The following is a 23675-nucleotide window of genomic DNA, read 5'->3' as shown; positions in this document are numbered from 1 at the left end:
CGAGTCTGTTCTTCATCTCACTCTGAACATCCTGGAAAGACCAGAAAACAGGAAGTGGGTAGCCATCTTCAGCATCTTTTACATTTTTATTGTTACAATGTATAGAAAATGTATTTAAAAGGGCCTGGCCTGGTTAAATGCTTCAAAAATAAATGTTCTGATTCTTCCCTTCTCATGAAGGCTTGCTATACTTGATTGAACTGTTTTTTTGTTGTTGTTGTTTGTTTGTTTTTTGAGACAGAGCCTCAAGCTGTCACCCTGGGTAGAGTGCGGTGGCATCACAGCTCACAGCAACCTCCAACTCCTGGGCTCAAGTGATTCTTCTGCCTCCACCTCCTGAGTAGCTGGGACTATAGGCGACTGCCACAAAGCCCCACTATTTTTTTGTCACAGCCGGCATTGTTGTTTGGCAGGCCCAGGCTGGATTCGAACCTGCCAGCTCAGGTTTATGTGGCTGGCGCCTTAGCCACTTGAGCCACAGGTGCCAAGCCTGAACTGATTTCTTAATGGTGAAAGAGTTGAATACTATGTCTAATATTTGCTTGCTATTATTTAAACATAGCCAAAGGAAAGTGTTTTTTTTTTACTACTATGCCATTTTATTTCACCACTTTCCTATCAGTGGAAATTTTATCAAAAATATTTTATATCTTCAAGCCCTTGTTTACCTAAATAAAGCAGCTGTGGCAGTTTTCAGTCTACAGTCAGCGTGATGTACCCCCAAGGTTTCTTATTGTGCCAGGTATAGCATTTTAAAGATTTCTGTAATTATTTCTGTGATCATTAATAGAACAATTAAATTAATTAATAATTAAACTTTAGATGTTTAATACTTTAGGATTTGCACCACCTATATTGTATATTTTTTAAATGTTCTGTTGTTTTTAGTGGGAGATACAAGACAGAGGTATTTTAAAGTTACTTTTTGTTGAACTATGCCTATAAGGTCATGTTATGTCTGTGAGTGTAATTCTTTGGCCTTCCCTGCTCAGTTTAAAAAATCAGTAGCTACATGCAGATAAAAGATAAACTTGGTATCATGCAAATATATGAAATCATCTTTTGAAATATTTTTATTTTCAAGGCATGCTTCTCTTATATATAGATACAATTATAATTGTTTTAAAAGGAAATGCAGACATTTTTAAAGAAGGTGATTAGGAAATATTGATGTAACATTATTTTTAACTGAAACTCATCATTGATATGAATATTAACAGAGTTCCTCTGAGGATTTTGATGACCCAGCTAGAGCTGCAGATCCAGAAGGAGAAAGTGCCGTCAATGAACAAGGAGAAGGTGAGAACTTGATTTTATTTAAAAAGTCATTTGCCCAATATTTATTTTAAAACATGATTACCAATAAATCCTAGTAGCCAAGGAACGTCACTTACAAAATGTATAATAAAAAAGAGAAGTGAAGGGGCGGTGCCTGTGGCTCAAGGAGTAGGGCGCCAGCCCCATATACCAGAGGTGGCAGGTTCAAACCCGGCCCCAGCCAAAAATCTGCAAAAAAAAGAAAAAACAGAAGTGAAATGGTGATAAGTTGTACAACTTATTAGATACGAGCAACAGATTAAATGGAGATTAAATCGAAGGAGCTGACCTTTTAATTCCATTTCAAGTATTGTGTGACCTGAGGAAAGTTAGGAAATTAGGAAAAGGAAAGGAGTAAAGAGAAGCTGCAGAATGAGTGGGGCAGAGAGTACCGGGAGGATGACATGAAGGGACAGGAAGCAGGTGTCTGTGATGCAGGGTGGTCCAGTGAGATACCTCCTTAATAAAAGGAAGATCAGGGTGTCAGCACGGTGGGAAGAACGTGAAGTGAGCTTTCAGTGCAGAAACATGTCGGAGAAGTAGAGCAGAATTTCTCTTCTCTTCCTGTCCTCCTCACTGCTGGGGCGGCACTGAGGATTGAGGTCCCTAATCCTGCAGAGCTATCTACCATGGACGAATGTGCACATACAGGGCGAGACATACACAGATAAAATTCAGTATCATCTAAAATGATGTCACTTCAAAGGACAGTCGCATAAAGGCCTGAATAAGGGAAACAGAGTGAAGAGAGTAGGTTAGTTATAAAGAGATGAGGCAAGCTATAGCCTGATAAAAAGTCCAAAAGAGGGCAGCGCCTGTGGCTCAGTCAGTAAGGCGCCGGCCCCATATACCGAGGGTGGCGGGTTCAAACCCAGCCCTGGCCAAACTGCAACCAAAAAATAGCCCGGCGTTGTAGCGGGCGCCTGTAGTCCCAGCTGCTCGGGAGGCTGAGGCAAGAGAATCGCTTAAGCCCAGGAGTTGGAGGTTGCTGTGAGCTGTGTGAGTTCACAGCACTCTACAGAGGGCCATAAAGTGAGACTCTGTCTCTACAAAAAAAAAAAAAAGTCCAAAAGAAACTTTGTGATCGGCAATGCAATTTCAAATTCAAATATGTGAAAGGGAGGATCTTGAGACTATATGTCAGAAGGGGAAGTTTAGGTAAGGGAATGTGGAAGCACCCTCGGTATAAAGCAGAGCTTCTCGGATGGTAAGAAATCTGCAGGGAAGCTTGTTAAAAGTGCACATTGTAACTCAACACATCTAGGGAGTTGCACTGCTATGAAACAATCAGGGGATGCCTGTGCTGCCGGTCCCTGGAACACACACTGAGGAGCAAGGGGACAGACTGCCCTGCAGGGAAAGCTGGAAGACGAGCCTTGGGATTAGTTCAAAGATGCCACATGTTTCTAGCTAGAGAGGGACAAGCAAAGAGAAAAAGAAATCAAAATTACAGGTATATTATTGCTAAATAAAGAGGAAACAATTCTTAGAAATTATTTATCAAAAGAATGCTGAAGTAACAAGCATGATCTCAACATGGGTTTTGCAAAAGAAGACATACTATGAGTGGAGTAGAACAGAAAAGAAAAGAAATCGGTGAGGTAATTCTGCAGGTGATGATAGGAAACTGGAGAGAAGTTACTGTGATCATGTCAAATACATTTCAGTATTTTTGCACCCATGCGGAAAATTAGATTATTGCCTGCCTAGACATTACCGGGAGAAAAAAGAGCTAAAATTGGGGCAAACCACCCCGATTTTTTCTCTCCATTACCTACAGGTATCACAGGGTTTTCTGTTTTGATAAATATTTAAATACTGACAGCTTAGCAAACATCATTTCTTAGGTGAATATTATATACGTTCTTGAATGAGTGGATGAAGAAACTTTAATATGGCTAAACTATAGGATACAAAATTATAGGAATTCCAGTAGCTCAAGTAGGTATGGAAAAAACATGAATATTTTTATTAACTTAATACTCTACAAGTATGTGTGCAAACAGATGGATTCAGACCACTTTCTTTCATAATAAATTGATTACACACGCACCAAAACTGTCTTCACAAATGTGTACACCCCAAATTAGAGGACTAACTGAAAAAAAAATGACAAATATGGTAGTACAACAGTAAACTGATTCTGATGTGCTGTAGCATTCTGCCATTGGCTTTAACATTGATCCTCTCCGTCATGATTTGCTTCTCAGAATGAGGAACACTGTACTCCTCATCAGTCAGCATCTGCAGATTGGAGGAGGTGCACATTTCTCTTTTAGTCACTATAATCATTTGTAACACAACCTCAATTTGGAAATCATAACTGCATATTTTAGAACACCGAAATTCCTATTTTTCTAAATGTTGCTCTCCTATTTTCAAAATAATAAAATCATTTTAAAAGCCAAGCTTCAGGATTTACCTTGAGACTCACACCCCCATCAATACAGGTTTGAGTTTGTCCTATTGATGTTTATATAATCATTAACATCAATTCGTGTCTCTCTTGCTTTCTTAGGGTCTCCTGGAAAACATCCTCCCTTGAAGGTAATAATGTTTCTCTTTTTGTTTTGAATTATTCACTGCATATTGTATGAAATACACATGATTTGTGAAATATTTTGTTTCCAAGACCACCCAGCCAACCATTGAAATAAAAGGATCCATTCCAGAGAAGGCAGTAAGAATATACAGTCATCCACATCAGGTAATTTTTTTTTTTTTTTACAGATAGAATCCTCCTCTTTTACCCAAGCTGAAGTGCAGTTGTGTGACCGTAGCTCAATGCAACTATGAAGTCCTGTCCCCAAATGATTATCCTCTCTGCCTGCTGAGTAATTGAGAGACAATACAGGCTCTTGCCACCAAACCAAGCTACTTTTTATTTATTTTCTTCTGTAGCGACCTGGTCTCACTGTGTTTGTAAGGATGGTAACAAACTCCTGAACTCAAGGGGATTGTTCCCTACTGACTCCCATGGTGCTGGGAGGCCTGAGTCAGGGTGCTGGGCCTCAATCAGATAAATTTTTCAATACAAAATTTAGTCTGGAAATAATTATATTAAAATAGTTGAAGTGATCTTTTCATTCCTGAAGAGGTTTGGGGTCACCAGATGAGGGGGTCTTGGCATGAAGAGGGAAGAGGCTTGACACAAACTCTGTGTGTGGGGACTGAGGAACTCTGGGAGGAGCCCTCCTGAGCTAACCTTGGGTCTATATTTATTATCACAAAGCAGGAAAAAGTAGTTAAAAGTTATTTATCAGACATCAGCACTAAAAGGGGGGAACATGGAAAGTGTCAGACAGAATTTCTTCAATTTGTTTTTGCAAAACCTCAGACCATAAGCAAGAGCTCTGCCTCTAGTGTCAAGAGACCTTTGGAATCCAGACAATCTTTACCATAACCGTTAGGCCTGGCATTGCCACAACTCACATATACATTCTCTTTTGGAAGCCTGTTTTCTTACCTCTTGCATGTACACGACTCACATGCCATTCTTGGGACTCTCCAGATCTCTCAAGCAGAAAGTGAGTCTTATGCTAAAGATCAGGACTCAGTTTTCCCTATATATCCCCCTATTTTGTTATTTTAACATCATTAAGTGAACATAAGCAAATATTTTGCCTGTTTCTTCTGTCTTAGGGTCAGATGACACATCTATCATCCAAACCTGATGATGATGAAGAGGAGGATCAGATCAAAAACCCACATTCGTAAATTTAATCCTGAAAACCAATGAGAAGGAGAAAACCATTGACAATCTTTTTCTAAAGTGTCAAAAACAGAGTATTGGCTGGCCTTTTGGATGCTTGCTCATGTAGCTGGCTGGATAAGTCAGCTGTATCTTGAGCCACAGTGTCATCCAAGGCACTATGTAAATAATTCTTAACTTGTTACCACGGATAAAGGGAACTGTTATAAGGAACTGCTGTAACATAAATGTTGGTGCTATTAAAGTCACACTGAAGAGCAGTTCTTCTTTGTAAAGCTTGTTGTTTTTTACCAAGCCTTTCACAGCAGCCTTGAGGGCATCAAGTCTTTGCATAACTTTTTTTTTTTTTTTTTGTAGAGACAGAGTCTCACTTTATGGCTCTCGGTAGAGTGCCGTGGCCTCACACAGCTCACAGCAATCTCCAATTCCTGGGCTTAAGCGATTCTCTTGCCTCAGCCTCCCGAGCAGCTGGGACTACAGGCGCCCGCCACAACGCCCGGCTATTTTTTGGTTGCAATTTGGCCGGGGCCGGGTTTGAACCCGCCACCCTCGGTATATGGGGCCGGCGCCTTACCGACTGAGCCACAGGCGCCGCCCCAAGTCTTTGCATAACTTGATTGTCAATCTTAGCTTGTTTTATGAGCTCTTGTGTGTTGTCAACCATCATATTATCAACAAAATGAGCAGTTTGAACAGACTCAGCTAAGGCAGCTACAGCCACCGATGCAAAATAACAAAACTGGAAAAGCTATAAGGCTCACAAGGAACCTTTTTGGTCTTAGTTCTTCTAATACACCAGTTAAAATATGTAAAGTGGAATCTGCTTGTCAGAGTCATTTATAAGATAAACTGGAACCCAGGCATCCACTTTTCATATTACAATGGTGATGTTCAAACTAGAACATTGTGATGGGAAAAGCAAGTACTAAACCAAGCAGTAGAGAATGAGAGGGCAGAAGAATAAATTGTGTTATGAAATGAAAAAGAAGGAGCTAATGAGAATACATATGGGCAAAAAAAAAAATTAAAAAAAAACAATACATATGGGCTAGTATTATATACGAAGATTTCATCAGACAGAGAGGTTGTTAAATTTACTGTAAACGTGCCTATAGCCCTGGTACGGATAACACCATATTTTTAAATTTGGGGTAAAAAGGGGGAGGGTAACTCACCAGAGTTTAGAATAACAGAGGAACATTGATCATTCTGAAGGTTTTGAAGCACAGGACCTCAAAGGGACATGTCATTCCAGACAGGTTTGTTTTGCAAACTTCAGTGGTTTACCTCTTGCAGTTAAATGGCCATGGGTCACCAGTTAAGAAGGCAAACTTGTTAGCCTTACAGGGTTATAGCCTAACAAGATTAGCCCTGTAAGGTTGTTGTGTTGTACAGGGCAAGGGTCCCAACAAGTGTTGTCAGGAGGAGAGGAGGAGTAAAGTTGAGGCACAACCTTAGCGTAGGGTTGAAATGAGTGGAAGGAAAAACACGGAGAAGTTTTATCAATAAAGAAAGAGACCCTGGGGTAATAAAGCCAGTCAGTCTGGTTTAGCAAGGATCACCCTAAGAGGATAAAAAGACCTCTAGTCCAAGATTCAGAATCTCCCCCAAATACAGGCTGGACTAAAGGTGGTTCTATTAAGTGAGCCCAATAAATGTGTTCTGTTTTAGTGGTAGGGAAAAACACAATAAAAAGGAAAAGGACATTTTGACAGCGTTCTGAGTAACCACCGTGAGGTAAGTCAAGAACTTGTTCACAGGAGTAGGAGGAGCTGAGCTGTCTCATAAGAGAGTTGGCATCTTGAAATAATTTAAGTGACCCCCATGTCACCAGGGTGCCCCTTGTCTTCGGGGCAGGGGTACTTGGAGATTCTGCTGAAGACTCATCCATTGAAAGAGATCCTGGATTGGCTGTGGGTTGAAGTGCTCCTTCCAGCCTTGTTTCGTCCTTTTCCTTGGGAACTACGCAGGTACTGCTGGTGCACAAACACATACATACTCTCTTCGCTATGTTAAGACCAAATATAGTCCTTCCTATTGAGTCAAGTCTAAGGATCCAGGAACATACGCTGATCCTTTGGCCATGTTGGATTGAGGCATTTTGAAGGTGCTGTTGAAATGCAGAAATGCCGCGGACCACCCTGTCGGTGGGCTTCAGTCCGAGGGAAAGCAGGGAAACGGAGTCAGGTTGGTTGAAAGGTCGACGCAGGAATGACAGTCTGCCACACAGCACTTGGTGAAGTATGCAGCAGCTGTACTTTACTGAGTTTTAAGTACGGTTTTTATACAATTTACACAAAGCATTACAGGTTACACAAAGTATTTTTACAACTTGCTGACTTTTACAAGTTATATTTTAAGTTTGTAAACGTGGGTAGTTATCCATTACTATTTTTCAATATCCTGCCCTTAAGGAGAACAAAGGTTAGTGGTTATCAGCGAAAACTACTTGCTTCCTCTTGCTTCCTCTTATCTGTGGAATGTTAGTATAGTGTAATTCTTTACATTTGTGTTTAAGTAATAGTAAAGGCATAATTTGTTTTAAGGCTCTTATTAGATATATAAATTTTAAGTTAATGTTGGTTATATATACTTTTATTATGTGCTTATTCTATTGTGATTTGATTGATTAGAAATGTAGTGAAGTAAGATGTTTTTTAAGGAAAGTCTTACTGTGGGTGGTGATGGTGCATGTCGTGTTGGAACATCTTGTTTAAACATCTTGTTTGCTGTGCCTGCATTGTCTTAGCCCACTGGCGTTTATGGTGGGGACTTGCTTTTGTGCAGGCTTACTTGGAGCCACTGAGTCTGGCACAGTTATACTTCTTGTGCTGTTTCTGAATCAGCTATTATTGTGTTCATACTGACAAGACTTATTGCTTACTTATCAGGACAAACAGACATTCAGCTTAACATACACTTACACTGTAACAGAAAGCCATACCCTTAGATTAATGCGATAAAAAACAGCATGCTGGGCAACATCTCTGTCGCTGCGCACACTGGGGGTGCTGGGGGCTTCGCTCCGGGGAGCACAGACCTCCTTTCCGTCGTTTTACAACGCGGACAGCGCCACCTCGCTGCGGCTTGGTGCCGAGGGTGCGGCACAGAAAAATTATCAATTCCAATTGAAAAGATTGATAGTTATAAGGACTTTGTTGATAACATCTTTGGGGTGAGCAATACGGGGTCATATCTCCTTTTTGGTTTTTTTTAAGGTGTGATTAGCACATTTGACAATGGCTTGTTTTGTTGGGTTGTGGGGTATTTTTGAAATGTGTTGAATTTGTTAATGAGAAGAAAGGTTTAAAAAGTATTACTTGTATAACATAAGCCACTGTCTGTTTTAGGTAATTTGAATTGATATGTTAATGTTTTGGCATCTTGATGATGAAAAGCATGGGAGACTGAAGTCTGTTGTATTGGCACAGTAAATATTTCTTTTTGAGAAACTGGTGGCCATTATCTAAGGCCAGAGTGCCTAGTAGTTTAGTATTTAAGAGAACCTGTCAATTTTTTCATTATCTTTTTAGGTTTGTTTGTTTTTTGCTTTTTTTGAGACAGAGTCTCAAGCTGTTGCCCTGGGTAGACTATCATGGTATCATAGCTCACAGCAACCTCCAACTCTTGGGCTCAAGCAATCCTCTTGCCTCAGTTTTTCTGTTTTTTGTACAGACAGGGTCTCACTTTTGCTCAGACTGGTCTCAAATTCATGAGCTCAAGCAATCCACCCACCTCAGTCTCCCAGAGTACTAGAATTACAGGCATAAGCCACCGCACCCTGCCCATTGTATAATTTTTTGGTTTCTTTGGTGTTCTATGACTAAAATCTATCCATATTCACAAAAAAAATCTAGCTTAATAAATCAATTAATTAGAGAGTGAGTCTGGCTGTGTTTGCCAGGTTGAGGTGCAGTGGCTTCAACGAGAAATCCTTGCAACCTTGAAATTCTAGGCTATAGTGGTCCTTCTGTGAAGCTCAGCCACTTGAGGACCTCTGACTGTTGTTGGACACGTCCATGCCACACTAATTTTTTTTATTTTTTGTATAGGTGGGATGTTGCTATGTTGCCAAGGCTTGTCTCCATCTGGTTGTAAATGCCATGCCTGCCTTGGCCCCCCACATATGCCAGGAGGAGATGTGTGAGCCTTCATGATTCTTCATCATTTGTGATAAAGAATTCAATATTCAGAGCTTAGTATACATTACTTTTATATATGTTTTACATATGTCCTTATATAAGTAGATGAAGACATTTCAAGATGGCTAAACGAGAAGATACAAAATGTAGGCATACCAGTACCCCACTTTGGTATTATTAACTAACAATGTAGTCATGTATGTCATAACTGCTCAAGTCAGGCCACTTTCTTTCAGTATGAATTGATTATACATTCACCTGAGCTGTCTTCACAAGTGTGTACATCCTAAATTACAGTTCTAACTGAAGAAAATGACAAACATTACTAACATAATAATAAAATGGTTCTGATGTGTTGCATGAGATATGCCGTGTCTTTCTGCCTTTGGTTTTTCCATTTAACCCTCAGGGTCATGTGTCCCGTCAGAATAGAGATGACTGTTCTCTTCATCAATCAGAGTGTTCAGATCGTCAGAGGTGTACACTTCTATTTTGGCTATTATAGCTATTTGGGTTATGATCTCAATTTTCAAATCTTAGCTGTATTCTTATTTTTCTTCAGCATATTTCCGTCATGTTGCGTCCTTATATAAAAGTCTAATCATTTGAATGCCCCACATGAAGGTTCATGTTGAGACTCGCTCTCCATGAATATAAGGTTGTTTTTGCCATATTTACATTTACGTAATTTTCAGTATTCATTGCCCTTTTTGCTTTCTAGTGTCTTCTTGGGAACCTTTCTTTAAGGTAATAACATTTCTCTATTTGTCTGCAATTATTCACTGTATATTGTGTGAAATATACAAGATTTATGAAATATCTTATTTCTAAACCCATTCAGCCAGCCAGTGATATGAAAGAATCTGTTCCAGAGAAGTCAGTAAGAATGAAGAATATATGGACATCCATAATAAGTAATGTTTTTAAGGGAAAAGATCTCATTTTTTATCAATGCTGAAGTGCAATTGTGTGGTCATACCTCACTGCAACTTCAAAGTCCTATGCTCAATGACCTTGGTACTTCACCCTGCCAAGGAGCTGAGACTAGAGTCTCATGTTCCTCAATGAGCTAATTTTTAATTTTTTTTTTCAATTTCTTCTGGAAAGACCTGCTCTTGCTATGTTACCCAGGCTGATGAGAAATTCCTGCATTCAAGAAATCCTTCCTTAGTGGCCTCCCCAAGTGCTGGTATTGCAAACATAAGCCATGGTTCTGGGCACAGAACTGGTAAATTTTTCAATACAAACTTCAGTAAGTAAAGAATTACTTTAAAATATTTAAAATGCTCTCAGTCTTCTTAATTCTAATTCTCTTTCCCAAACTTAATCCCATTTGACACAAAGGATCCTTCTCTGCTGATTCCCACAAATGTTATTGTTAGTATATACATTTGAAATGAATTATTGATAAGCATGAGAAAAAGAAATTTTAAAATCCTAAGTTTTCATCCATATCTTCTACTTTTACGTACTAACTCTTGAAACTTCCCATTTTGGAGTCTCTCTACTATTTGCTACAAAGTCACAGAGTAAAATATGAGACGTTGCAATTTTTCCAGGGTTTCTAATGCTTTTTGGAATTCTGATCTTTCCTACAGGAAAGCTTTAATTGTCAGGTGCCCACTGTGGCACCCCGTCACTGCACAAATAATAACGACTGGAACACTCTATACATGCTTGCAGGAATATAGATTCGGGGAAGCCTTGCGTAAACTCTGCCTTGGCCTTTTATTGAAACATTATACAACAGGTGTGGGGGGCCCACATACTAGGATCACATGCTTAATGATCACTAAGTGCTCTTTCCCCATGGGCTTGACTCCCACCCTATTGCACCACAAATGTCCAAGGTTCCACACTTGCTCGCTAATGAGTTCCACACTTGCTCGCTAATGAGTGATCTTAACTCACTAATGCCTGCAGTTGCTTGAGGGCTTGTCTCCAGGCTGCAAAACATCTCCTTCCTGGCTCCAAGACTGTCCCACTCCCAGCAACTCCCTCAAGAACCAGTGACCGCTTCTACAAAGCTGGGGCTCCGTCTCCTACATTTAATGTGTTTTAACTTTCTTTGTTTCATCATAGCATTATTATGTTGTTTTAACTTTCATTATTTTAACAACTGTGTTTTAACTTTCATTATTTCATCATAGTGTTCCTATGCTGATGACTTTACTCCAATCAGATATTTTGATTAGGAGGTGGGGTGTGTGTGTGTGTGTGTGTTTATTTTGAGGAAATAAATTATTAAATTTCAGGAAAGTATTTAATTTAATTTAATTGATTAAAATTGAGGAAAGTAACTAATCTTCATACCATAATAACACTTTGTGGACACAGTCAAAAGAGTTATTTTGAAATGTTTTGGCTTTTGTGTCCTTTTCTACTATTAAAATTTTTCCATAGACATCAAAAAATACAGTAATGTTTCAGGATATAAAATCAATGTCCACAAGTCAGTAGCCTTTGTGTACACCAATAACAGTCAAGATGAGAAGCTAATTAAGGACACAACTCCCTTCACCATAGTCTCAAAGAAAATCAAATACCTAGGAATATACCTAACGAAGGAGGTGAAGGACCTGTATAAAGAAAACTATGAAATCCTCAGAAAGGAAATAGCAGAGGATATTAACAAATGGAAGAACATACTATGCTCATGGATGGGAAGAATCAACATTGTTAAAATGTCCATACTTCCCAAAGCACTCTACCTATTCAATGCCATTCCTATCAAAATACCAACATCATACTTTCAAGATTTGGAAAAAATGATTCTGCGTTTTGTATGGAACTGGAAAAAACCCCGTATAGCTAAGGCAGTTCTCTGTAATAAAAATAAAGCTGGGGGCATCAGCATACCAGATTTTAGTCTGTACTACAAAGCCATAGTGCTCAAGACAGCATGGTACTGGCACAAAAACAGAGACATAGACACTTGGAATCGAATGGAAAACCAAGAAATGAAACTAACATCTTACAACCACCTAATCTTTGATACACCAAACAAGAATATACCTTGGGGGAAAGACTCCCTATTCAATAAATGGTGTTGGGAGAACTGGATGTCTACATGTAAAAGACTGAAACTGGACCCACACCTTTCCCCACTCACAAAAATTGATTCAAGATGGATAAAGGACTTAAACTTAAGGCATGAAACAATAAAAACCCTCCAAGAAAGCATAGGAAAAACACTGGAAGATATTGGCCTGGGGAAAGACTTCATGAAAAAGACTGCCATGGCAATTGCAACAACAACAAAAATAAACAAATGGGACTTCATTAAACTGAAAAGCTTCTGTACAGCTAAGGAGACAATAACCAAAGCAAAGAGACAACCTACACAATGGGAAAGGATATTTGCATATTTTCAATCAGACAAAAGCTTGATAACTAGGATCTATAGAGAACTCAAATTAATCCACATGAAAAAAGCCAACAATCCCTTACATCAATGGGCAAGAGACATGAATAGAACTTTCTCTAAAGACGACAGACGAATGGCTAACAAACACATGAAAAAATGTTCATCATCTCTATATATTAGAGAAATGCAAATCAAAACAACCCTGAGATATCATCTAACCCCAGTGAGAATGGCCCACATCACAAAATCTCAAAAGTGCAGATGCTGGCGTGGATGTGGAGAGAAGGGAACACTTTTACACTGCTGGTGGGACTGCAAACTAGTACAACCTTTCTGGAAGGAAGTATGGAGAACCCTCAAAGCACTCAAGCTAGACCTCCCATTTGATCCTGCAATCCCATTACTGGGCATCTACCCAGAAGGAAAGAAATCCTTTTATCATAAGGACACTTGTACTAGACTGTTTATTGCAGCTCAATTTACAATCGCCAAAATGTGGAAACAGCCTAAATGCCCACCAACCCAGGAATGGATTAACAAGCTGTGGTATATGTATACCATGGAATACTATTCAGCCATTAAAAAAATGGAGACTTTACATCCTTCGTATTAACCTGGATGGACGTGGAAGATATTATTCTTAGTAAAGCATCACAAGAATGGAGAAGCATGAATCTTATGTACTCAATTTTGATATGAGGACAATTAATGACAATTATGGTTATGGCGGGGGAAACAGAAAGAGGGAAGGAGGGAGGAGGGTGGGGCCTTTGTGTGTGTCACACTTTATGGGGGCAAGTCATGATTGCAAGAGGGACTTTACCTAACAATTGCAATCAGTGTAACCTGGCTTATTGTACCCTCAATGAATCCCCAACAATAAAAAAAAAAAAAAAAAAAAATTTTCCATAGACATAACCAACATTCAGATTAGGTGTTCATTTTCAGTTACTTTCAATGCTTTTTACTACATATATGTGTGGTTATAAATATCATGTAGGATTTGTTTTTCTGTCATAATTTTTTCTATAAGTGGTAGTGTAGTGTCCATAACTTCATATAATTTGTTTTGTTTACTCAGCATTGTTTGTTTGTTCGTTTTTTGTTGTTTGTTTGTTTTTTGTTTTGTAGAGACAGAGTTACACTTTATCTCCCATGGTAGAGTGCCATGGCGTCACACAGCTCACAGCAACCTCCAACTCCCAGGCTTAGGCGATTCCCTTGCCTCAGACTCCTGAGTAGCTGGGACTACAGGCGCCCGCCACAACACCTGGCTATTTTTTTGTTGCAGTTTGGCCGGCGCTGGGTTTAAACCCGCCACCCTTGGTATATGGGGCTGACGCCTTGCCCACTGAGCCACAGGAGCCACCCTGTTTGCTCAGCATTATATGACTGAGATCTATCCATATTGACACAAGAAGCTGTTGTTTAATTGATTGATTAATTTAATTAGAGACAGGATCTGTTTCTGTTTAGCAGGCTGGAGTATAGTGGTGCTGGGTTCCTGCCCTGATGTCCTTTAAGGCCTGTGGAGCTGGTTGCCATCGACTGAACAAAAGTAAAGTTAGAAGCAGCAAGAGACAAAGAGAACATAGAATGGAATATCAATGGTGGGAAACACAGGGGGCCACCACCTGTTAGTGGGGTTCCAGCCAATGGCCCTGAGTGTTAGTTCCACTCAGCTTTTATTGAAGACTATTTGCTCATTAACCCAGAGGGTAAACTGAAGAAGGGAACAAAGATGTCAGTAGTTTCTTTGAGTAAACATGTCAGCTCCTATTGTTTCTACAACCATTAACTTTAAGGGTCTGAGCAGTCTTGAGAAATCTGAAACATGAGCCTATGTGGGGGCAGCTTCCTGTCTGTGGTCACACAGATTCCTTGAGGTCAGGTTAATCCCCACTAGTTCACTGTGGAGCAAAATGCCACTGGGGGTGGTGTCAGTCTCCACTGAAGAATCAGTGGGACAGAAGGATTTTCTTCTACCCAGAGGCATCTTCCTCTGTGATAAGGGTACACAACCCTCCTGCCCATATTTCAGTGCTTGAGCCAAAAAAAAAAATTCCCTTGATCTCTGCCCTGGCCAATTACAAATCTCCGCAATGGGTGGTATTTGCTTTGACTGGGCAGGAGACAGCTGGGTTAATCTTTCTACTCAGGCTTTGCAAGCAGCTTCCTCTGTGGCCATTGTTTCTTTAGTGTGTTTGCAGGCCCAGCAGAGTGTTTGCTTCTAGGAAAAGCAGGAAACTGCTCAGATAAGAAATTTAGCAGGGGCTCGGCGCCTGTGGCTCAAGCAGCTAAGGCGCTAGCCACATACACGTGAGCTGGCGGGTTCGAATGCAGCCTGGGCCATCAAACAACAATAATGGCTGCAACCAAGAAAATAGCCAGGCATTGTGGGGGGCGCCTGTGGTCCCAGCTACTTGGGAGGTGGAGGCAGGAGAATCGCTTGAGCCCAGGAGTTGGAGGTTGCTGTGAGCTGTGATGCCAAGCCCACAGCTTGAGGCTCTGTCTCAAAAAAAAAAAAAAGAAAAGAAAAGAAAAAGAAATTTACCAGCTGGTTTAGCTGACCTGTTTTTATTCCGCCTTGCTCAGCTTATTTCTCTGTTTATCCCTTTTTCTGAAGATGTTTTCCCTTGCCAAAAATGGGGTCTTTGGTCCCCATTTTCCCTGCATCTCCCCCTTTATTTTTATTCTGCAAAATGGCAAGGGCCATCATCACTTCTTCACAGGGATTGGCTTCTCTTCAGAGGCTTCAGATGCATCTGCAGTCTAAGAACAAGCAGCACAGTAATACCAAAAGCAATGCAACCATTCCCACTAATGCCCCTCCAAGAGTTTTAACCCACTTCAATGGGTTAAAGTGTGCTAAATTCATTGTTAAACTTTCTAAGGTATTAGATCCTGGAAGCAAGTTCAAATGTGCCCTTCAGGCTTCAAAGATTTGTTCTTTTATTTTTGAAATATCAAGAAATAAATTATTGTCCAATCCTATTAAATGTCTTTTTATTTTATCCCAGTCATGTTCAATGCAATTAAATTCAAATGGAATAATACAGAAATCTGTAGTGTTCCAATCACATTGTAGCTGGGTATGGTGTTCCAAACTCATTACTCTATCTCCAAGCCAAATTGTGCTTTGTCTGAGATCATTGATTTGATTAACCACTTTTTGAATAATTTCAGACTGTGAATTCCATAACTGAGTGGAATTCTTTTGCCAGTTATTGACAAAGTATGCTGTTTGAAGGGATTTATGAATGGCAATTTCAGCAATGGCCACAGTAGCTTTGACTGCTATCAATCCCATGATGACTGCTATTAAGGTAAAAATAAATCTTTTAGACCTTTTCAAAATAGTTTTGAGCACATCAGTAATAATACGAGTAGGAGAGGAAGCTTCCCAGGGGTGTTGCGGGTGCCTAGGGACCAAAATACCTTCCCAAGATATGACTGATATATATATATATATATATATATATATATATATATATATATATGAGACAAAGTTTCACTTTGTTACCCTTGGTAGAGTGCTGTGGCATCATAGCTCACAGCAATCTCAAACTCTTGGGCTCAAGCAATCCTCTTGCCTCATTCTCCTGAGTAGCCGCCACATTGCCAAGCTATTTTAGAGATGAGGTCTTGCTCTGGCTCAGGCTGGTCTTGAACCTGTGAGCTCAGGCAATCCACCCACCTTGGCTTCCCAGAGTGCTAGGACTACAGGCGTGAGCCACAGCACCCAGCCCCTGACTAATAAATTATGAATATTTGAATTGAAAGTGGAGACTGTACAAGTAAACAATTGGCAACCTTTACAGCTTATGGTCTGAGAGTCAGGAAGAATAATTAATTTCCCAACAACAAGCATGTAAAGATGCTCAACACAAGCTTATAAGGCAATTTCATAATCAACTTTGATATATTCTTCATAGTAAACAGAGTGAAAGCAATATTTAGAAGAGATCTTAGTATTATGGCCTTGCCATACTCTCAATCCAGAAATTGTCATTACTAACTTCCATAACTCAGGATGTTCTGGCCCCAGATGAGGATGCAACATTTTTGGTCTTAGGGTGGCTGGACCTGGGTTATTCCACTTTGTTGAGAAGGAAAAGGTGCATTTAAGGAACCATGGGTGAGGAGAGGCATGAGGCCTATAAGTCATAATTATTGGTTTCTCCTCACACATTATTTTTTTTTTTTGCCATCCTCTGTATATGGGGCCAGCACCATACCCACTGAGCCACAGGTGCCGCCCTTATTTATTTAAATGTAGTAAACAAATGAAATTCTAACACATGCTACAACATACATGAATCTCGAGAACCCTATGCTAAGTGAAATAAGCCAGTCACAAAAGAACAAATACAGTATCATTCCACCTATTGACATCCAGAGTAGTCAAATTCATAGAGACAAAAAGTAGAATGATGGTTTCTAGGAGATGGGGGAGAGGAAAACATGAATTTGTTGTTTAATGGGTATAGAGTTTCAATTTTGCAAGATGAAAAAGTTCTAGAGATTGGTTGTCCAACAAAACAAACTGAACTAAACCATACATTCAAAAGTGGTTAAGATGGGGCTCGAAGCATCACCAGAACACAGCAGTTACAGTGCCGGCCACATGCACCAAGGGTGGCGGGTTCAAACCTGGCCCAGGCCAGCTAAACAACAATGACAATTTCAACAAAAAATAGCTGGGTGTTGTGGTGGGTGCCTGTAGTCCCATCTACTTTGGAGGCTTAGGCAAAAGAAGCACTTAAGCCAAAGAGTTTGAGGTTGCTGTGAGCTGTGATTCATTCTACCCAGGGTAACATAGTAAGACTCTGTCTCAAAAAAAAAAAAAAAGTGGTTAAGAGGGGCTGGGCTCAGTGGCTCATGTCTATAAGCCTAGCATATTGGGATGCCAAGGCAGGAGTGTTGCCCAAGGCCAGGAGTCTGAGACCACCCTGAGCAAGAGACAGACCCCCACCTCCACAAAAAAAATAGGAAAACTAGGCAGGTGTGGTGGCACATGTCTGTAGTCCCAGCCACCCAGAAGGCTGAGGCAGGAGGATCACTTGAGCCCAGGAGTTTGAGGTCGCAGAGAGCTAGGCTAACATCACTGAACTCTAGCCCAGGCAACAGAGTAAGAGACCACCTCAAAAAAAAAAAAAAAAGTGGTTATGTGTATTACACCACAATTAATGTTTTATGTTATGGGTATTACACCACAATTAATGTTTTATGTTATGTGTATTATACCACAATTAAAAGATATAAATTTAAATAAATGTTTTATGTTATGTGTATTAAACCACAATTAATGTTTTATGTTATGTGTATTATACCACAATTAATAGATATAAATTAAATAATGCAAAAACTATAATAATCATAATTGTTCTATAATCAGATATTACTGCAGTTCTGTTTCTGCTATGTATTGTTTCAGACAGTTCTCATACTGCCTTATTCCTTATGTGCTGGGTTATTTTTTTACTAAGTTCTGGTCATTGTCCCTGAAAAATTGCTGATGGAGATACTTTTAGGGTGAGGATCAGCATAAAGGTTCAATCCTCCAGAGATTTGTTTTTTGCTTCTGCCAGGCACTTAGAGACACTTCTATTTAAGACTCACTAAATGAGATTTATGACATAAAGTTTTTTTAATACTTCGTGTAATTTGAGGTATAAATTCACACACACACACAAAAAAGCTAACTGTGGTTGCAATGTCTCAAAGAGAGTTTTCTCCCTATTTACTCAGTGTAGTTAGTACTAAGTCAACTTTCTTTAGAGTCCCCTGGCAGAAAGATGTTGGGACAGGTTTACTTGCAATTCATCATTACACAATCATAGCCTTTTAGGGATCCATGATTAAGACAGGATGCTACCCTAATAGACTACCCACCTTGAAAGACTCTAAACTCCTCAGACTATACTATAAATTTTGATAGTGATCAAAACAGCATGGTACTGGCACAAAAACAGAAGTAGATGTCTGGAACAGAATAGAGAACCAAGAGATGAATCCAGCTACTTACCGTTATTTGATCTTTGACAAACCAATTAAAAACATTCAGTGGGGAAAAGATTCCCTATTTAACAAATGGTGCTGGGTGAACTGACTGGCAACCTGTAGAAGACTGAAACTAGACCAACACCTTTCACCATTAACTAAGATAGACTCTCACTGGATAAAAGATTTAAACTTAAGACATGAAACTATAAAAATACTAGAAGAGAGTGCAGGGAAAACCCTTGAAGAAATCAGTCTGGGCGAGTATTTTATGAGGAAGAACCCCCAGGCAATTGAAGCAGCTTCAAAAATACACTACTGGGACCTGATCAAACTAAAAAGCTTCTGCACAGCCAAGAACACAATAAGTAAAGCAAGCAAACAGCCCTCAGAATGGGAGAAGATATTTGCAGGTTATGTCTCCGACAAAGGTTTAATAACCAGAATCCATAGAGAACTCAAACGTATAAGTAAGAAAAGAACAAGAGATCCCATCGCAGGCTGGGCAAGGGACTTGAAGAGAAACTTCTATGAAGAAGACAGGTGCATGGCCTACAGACATATGAAAAAATGCTCATCATCTTCAATCATCAGAGAAATGCAAATCAAAACTACTTTGAGATATCATCTAACTCCAATGAGACTAGCCCATATCACAAAATCTCAAGAACAGAGATGTTGGCGTGGATGCGGAGAAAAGGGAACACTTCTACACTGCTGGTGGGAATGCAAATTAATACATTCCTTTTGGAAAGATGTTTGGAGAACACTTAGAGATCTAAAAATAGACCTGCCATTCAATCCTGTAATTCCTTTACTAGGCATATACCCAGAAGACCAAAAATCACATCATAACAAAGATATTTGCACCAGAATGTTTATTGCAGCCCAATTCATAATTGCTAAGTCATGGAAAAAGCTCAAGTGCCCATCGATCCACAAATGGATTAATAAATTGTGGTATATGTACACCATGGAATATTATGCAGCCTTAAAGAAAGATGGAGACTTTACCTCTTTCATGTTTACATGGATGGAGCTGGAACATATTCTTCTTAGTAAAGTATCACAAGAATGGAAGAAAAAGTATCCAATGTATTCAGCCCTACTATGAAACTAATTTATGGCTTTCACATGAAAGCTATAACCCAGTTATAACCTAAGAATATGGGGAAGGGGGAGATGGAGGTGAGGGAGGGGGGAGGATGATTGGTGGGATTACACCTGCGGTGCATCTTACAAGGGTACATGTGAAACTTAGTAAATGTAGAATATAAACGTCTTAGCACAATAACTAAGAAAATGCCAGAAAGGGTATGTAAACCAGTGTGATGAAAATGTGTCAAACGGTCTATAAAACCAGTGTTTGGTGCCCCATGATTGCATTACTGTACACAGCTATGATTTAATAATAATAATAAAAAAGAAAGACCCTAAACTTTGATTTTATTCCTCTTTATCCTACAAGGCTGTCATAATAAAATTCGTGTTTTCCTAGATTGGCAAATACCCCCAGAGCAAAATCAATTTCCTCCCACCTGGTTCTCACACATTTCCTGCCTAGAACAGTTATTTTATAGATAACTTCTGGGGGCCCAGTCTATGGTAAAATCAGATTTATCCTTGGTGATTACCACTACCCATAAACATTACAATCCTACCATTCCATATTATGCAAGTGACTAGGACCATCAGGCATTTTAGCAGGACAGGGTCTTAGTCCCTTAGTTCTATTACTAAAATTCTTTGAAGGATAAATATATTTCTCTGTAACAAGGTTATATTGATCACTTAGGTAATTTAAAGTAAGACCAGAGACAACATAGGAACTTTTATAAGTGTCATTAGAGTAAGCAGGGTTTTCAGTTCTCCATGCCTGAGTGCCCATGGGTATGAAGCCTTTAACAGTTCCAAGGCAAATATGAGGGTACTTATAACCTAGGGTTAAGTTAATTTTCATACCCTCTTCTGATGCCTGTGTGGGGTATTGGTCATCAATAGGACCGAGCATCCAAGCACTGTTATTTAAATTAACTTAAACATCTGACTCTACCCAAGAAATAGATCTCACTAATGGTGGAAAAAGGGACATAAGCCAAATAAGTGAAATTTGTCAGACTAGTAGCGGTGGTGAGAACCGTGACTACAGGACTACTCACCACTACCTCCAGTACCACCAGGAACCCCAGAATATAATTTTCTGGAGTCAACTGGAGCTGGGTCTTGCACAGGTACATCTGGGTCTGGTCGGCCAAAGCCTTGATTTGTCCCCATGTTGGTCACTGGGAACCACAGATCTTCTTCAGGGGAGTGGCCATCATTGTGTGCAGTTTTTTGAGCTGCCTTGGAGAGTATGCCTGTTGTTGCCCTCGGAACTAGATGCTCGGAGACGCAAAGGAAAGCACTGCAGACAAAATGAATATTATGAAAGGGAGCCTGAGGCTTGCTTGGGCACTCAGTGACTACGCACATTTATTGGGTGTTTTTTATACACAACACTAGTAAAAAAAAAAAGGTATATAAATAGAAAAGGGAACAAATAATGGTGAAATCATAGAGACTGCCAAAAAATTCTTTGTTCAGCACATATGCTGCTAGACACATACATAGTTAATCTAAATCCAGAACACTTTGCTCAACACTTTGCACAAGGCTTAACCACAAAGGTGCCTTGCTGTCTGTTCTGTTTGATTAGTTCCCTATAACTTAAGAAAGGATAATTTGCTAAAAGAAGAATAGAACAGAGCACTTCTTCCCGTAACCTCCGCAGATGCCCAGCCCCCAGCTGCAACCGTGCAAAGCCCTCAGGTAACTTTCCTTTTTGTGAACATTTAACTGATTATTCTTACTAGCCCAGCATGTCCACAGAAAAAGAAGATTTTCTGGGAGGGAGGTGGGGCCTTAGTGTGTGTCACACTTTATGGGGGCAAGACATGATTGCAAGAGGGACTTTACCTAACAATTGCAATCAGTGTAACTGACTTATTGTACCCTCAATGAATCCCCAACAATAAAAAAAAAGAGAAGATTTTCCATCTTAGGCCAGTGTTCCTCAGGGAGCACATGAGGCCATGTCACTTGCTTTGGTTGGGGGGCCGGTACCCCTCCATATGCCAACCTCTTTTTTTCCTGGCAGTCTTCTGCTCTTTCTGATCTGGTTTCCTGATTGAGCTTAATAAATCTTGATGGAACCCAGTCAGGTCAGGGTCATCTCCTGTGGAAATACAAGCAAAGCCCCTTCCTCATAGAACAATTTCTTTCACCTTTCTTCCATTTCTAAGTTCTAACATCTTTCGACCACACCAAAGATTTTTCCTTTGGCCTCAATTGATTCCCTGAAAAATGCTGCTCTTCAGCTGTAACTGGCTAGTTTTCAGGGTAATTTAAGAAATTTAAAGTTAAAAGTGCTTAATTGTATTTGTGGGGAGTCATGTAATTCTTCATTCCTATCTCCCCCTTTTTTATTTGTTTTTGTTTTTGTAACTGATCTTTTAAGGTTCTATTAGCTCTTTCAATAATAGCCTATCCTTGAGAATTATATGGGATTCCAGTAATGTGGATAATCTTCCATTCTTAAAAGAATTTAGCCATAGTTTTGTTACAGTAGCCTGGTCCATTATCTGTTTTAATCTGCAAAGGTTTTGCCATTATCGCAAAACAGGAAAAGAAATGCCTTTTAACATAAGTGGCACTCTCTCCAGATTGGAATGTAGCCTAAATGAAGTGAGAGAATGTATCTATTATCACATGAACATAAAGTTTACCAAAACTAGGTACATGCATTGCAACCATCTGCCACATTTGATCAGCATTCAGTCCTTGAGGATTGACTCCTACTAGTTGAGTAGGCATGACAATCATTTGACATTGGGGGCATTGATGAGCAATGCTTTTTGTTTCTCTCCAGGTTAATTAGAATTTATTCTTTAAGCCTTTAGCATTAACATAAGTCAAGGAATGTAGCTGTTTGGCTTCTGTGAAGGCAGAGGCCACTGAGGTATCAACTCTGCTATTGACCTCTACTAAAGGAGCAGGTAGATTTGTATGAGCTCGAAAATGGGTAATATAAAATGGCTGATCTCTAGGTCTAATTAAGGACTGTAAGGTACTGAAGAGATAATATAATTGAAAATCAGATAGCTATTAAGGCTGTTTCAATATGTCTATCACAAAAACTGCATAGGTAGGACCAGAAATTATGTTTAGAAGTCCAGAATAATCTTTAAAAACTTCCATTATGGCAGCCAATTTGCCTCTTTGGACAGAAGTATAAGGAGTATTAATTACATTTTCCCTAGGACCTGTGTATTACGCTTTCCCCTTGCTAGAAGCATTAGTAAATAACATAATGGCTCCCTCTAGCGGCAGAATCCAGTGAGTGAGCTTTTTTTTAATTTTTTTTTTTATTAAATCATAGCTGGTACATTAGTATGATCATGGGGGCACCATACACTTGGTTCATAGACCGTTTGACACATTTTCATCACACTAGTTAACATAGCTTTCGTGGCATTTTCTTAGTTATTTTGCTAAGACCTTTACATTCCACATTTACTAGGATTCACATATTCCCTTGTAAAATGCACCACAGGTGTAATCCCATTAATCCCCCTCCCTCCACCTACCTCCCCCTCCCTCCCCTCACTCCCCTCCCTTTCCCCCTTCTCCCTATTCTTAGGTTGTAACTACATCACAAAATCCCAAGACCAGAGATGTTGGCGTGGATGTGGAGAAAAGGGAACACTTTTGCACCGCTGGTGGGAATGCAAATTAATACATTCCTTTTGGAAAGAGATATGGAGAACACTTAGAGATCTAAAAATAGATCTGCCATTCAATCCTATAATTCCTCTACTGGGCATATACCCAGAAGACCAAAAATCACATCATAACAAAGATATTTGTATTAGAATATTTATCGCAGCCCTATTCATAATTGCTAAGACATGGAAAAAGCTCAAGTGCCCATCGATCCACGAATGGATTAATAAATTGTGGTATGTATACCATGGAATATTATGCAGCCTTAAAAAAAGATGGAGACTTTACCTCTTTCATGTTTACATGGATGGAGCTGGAACATATTCTTCTTAGTAAAGTGTCTCAAGAATGGAAGAAAAAGTACCCAATGTAC

The sequence above is a fragment of the Nycticebus coucang genome, chromosome 18 (genome assembly GCF_027406575.1).
Source record: "Nycticebus coucang isolate mNycCou1 chromosome 18, mNycCou1.pri, whole genome shotgun sequence".
NCBI classification, from domain to species: Eukaryota; Metazoa; Chordata; class Mammalia; order Primates; family Lorisidae; genus Nycticebus; species Nycticebus coucang.
This window is presented reverse-complemented; position numbering follows the sequence as displayed.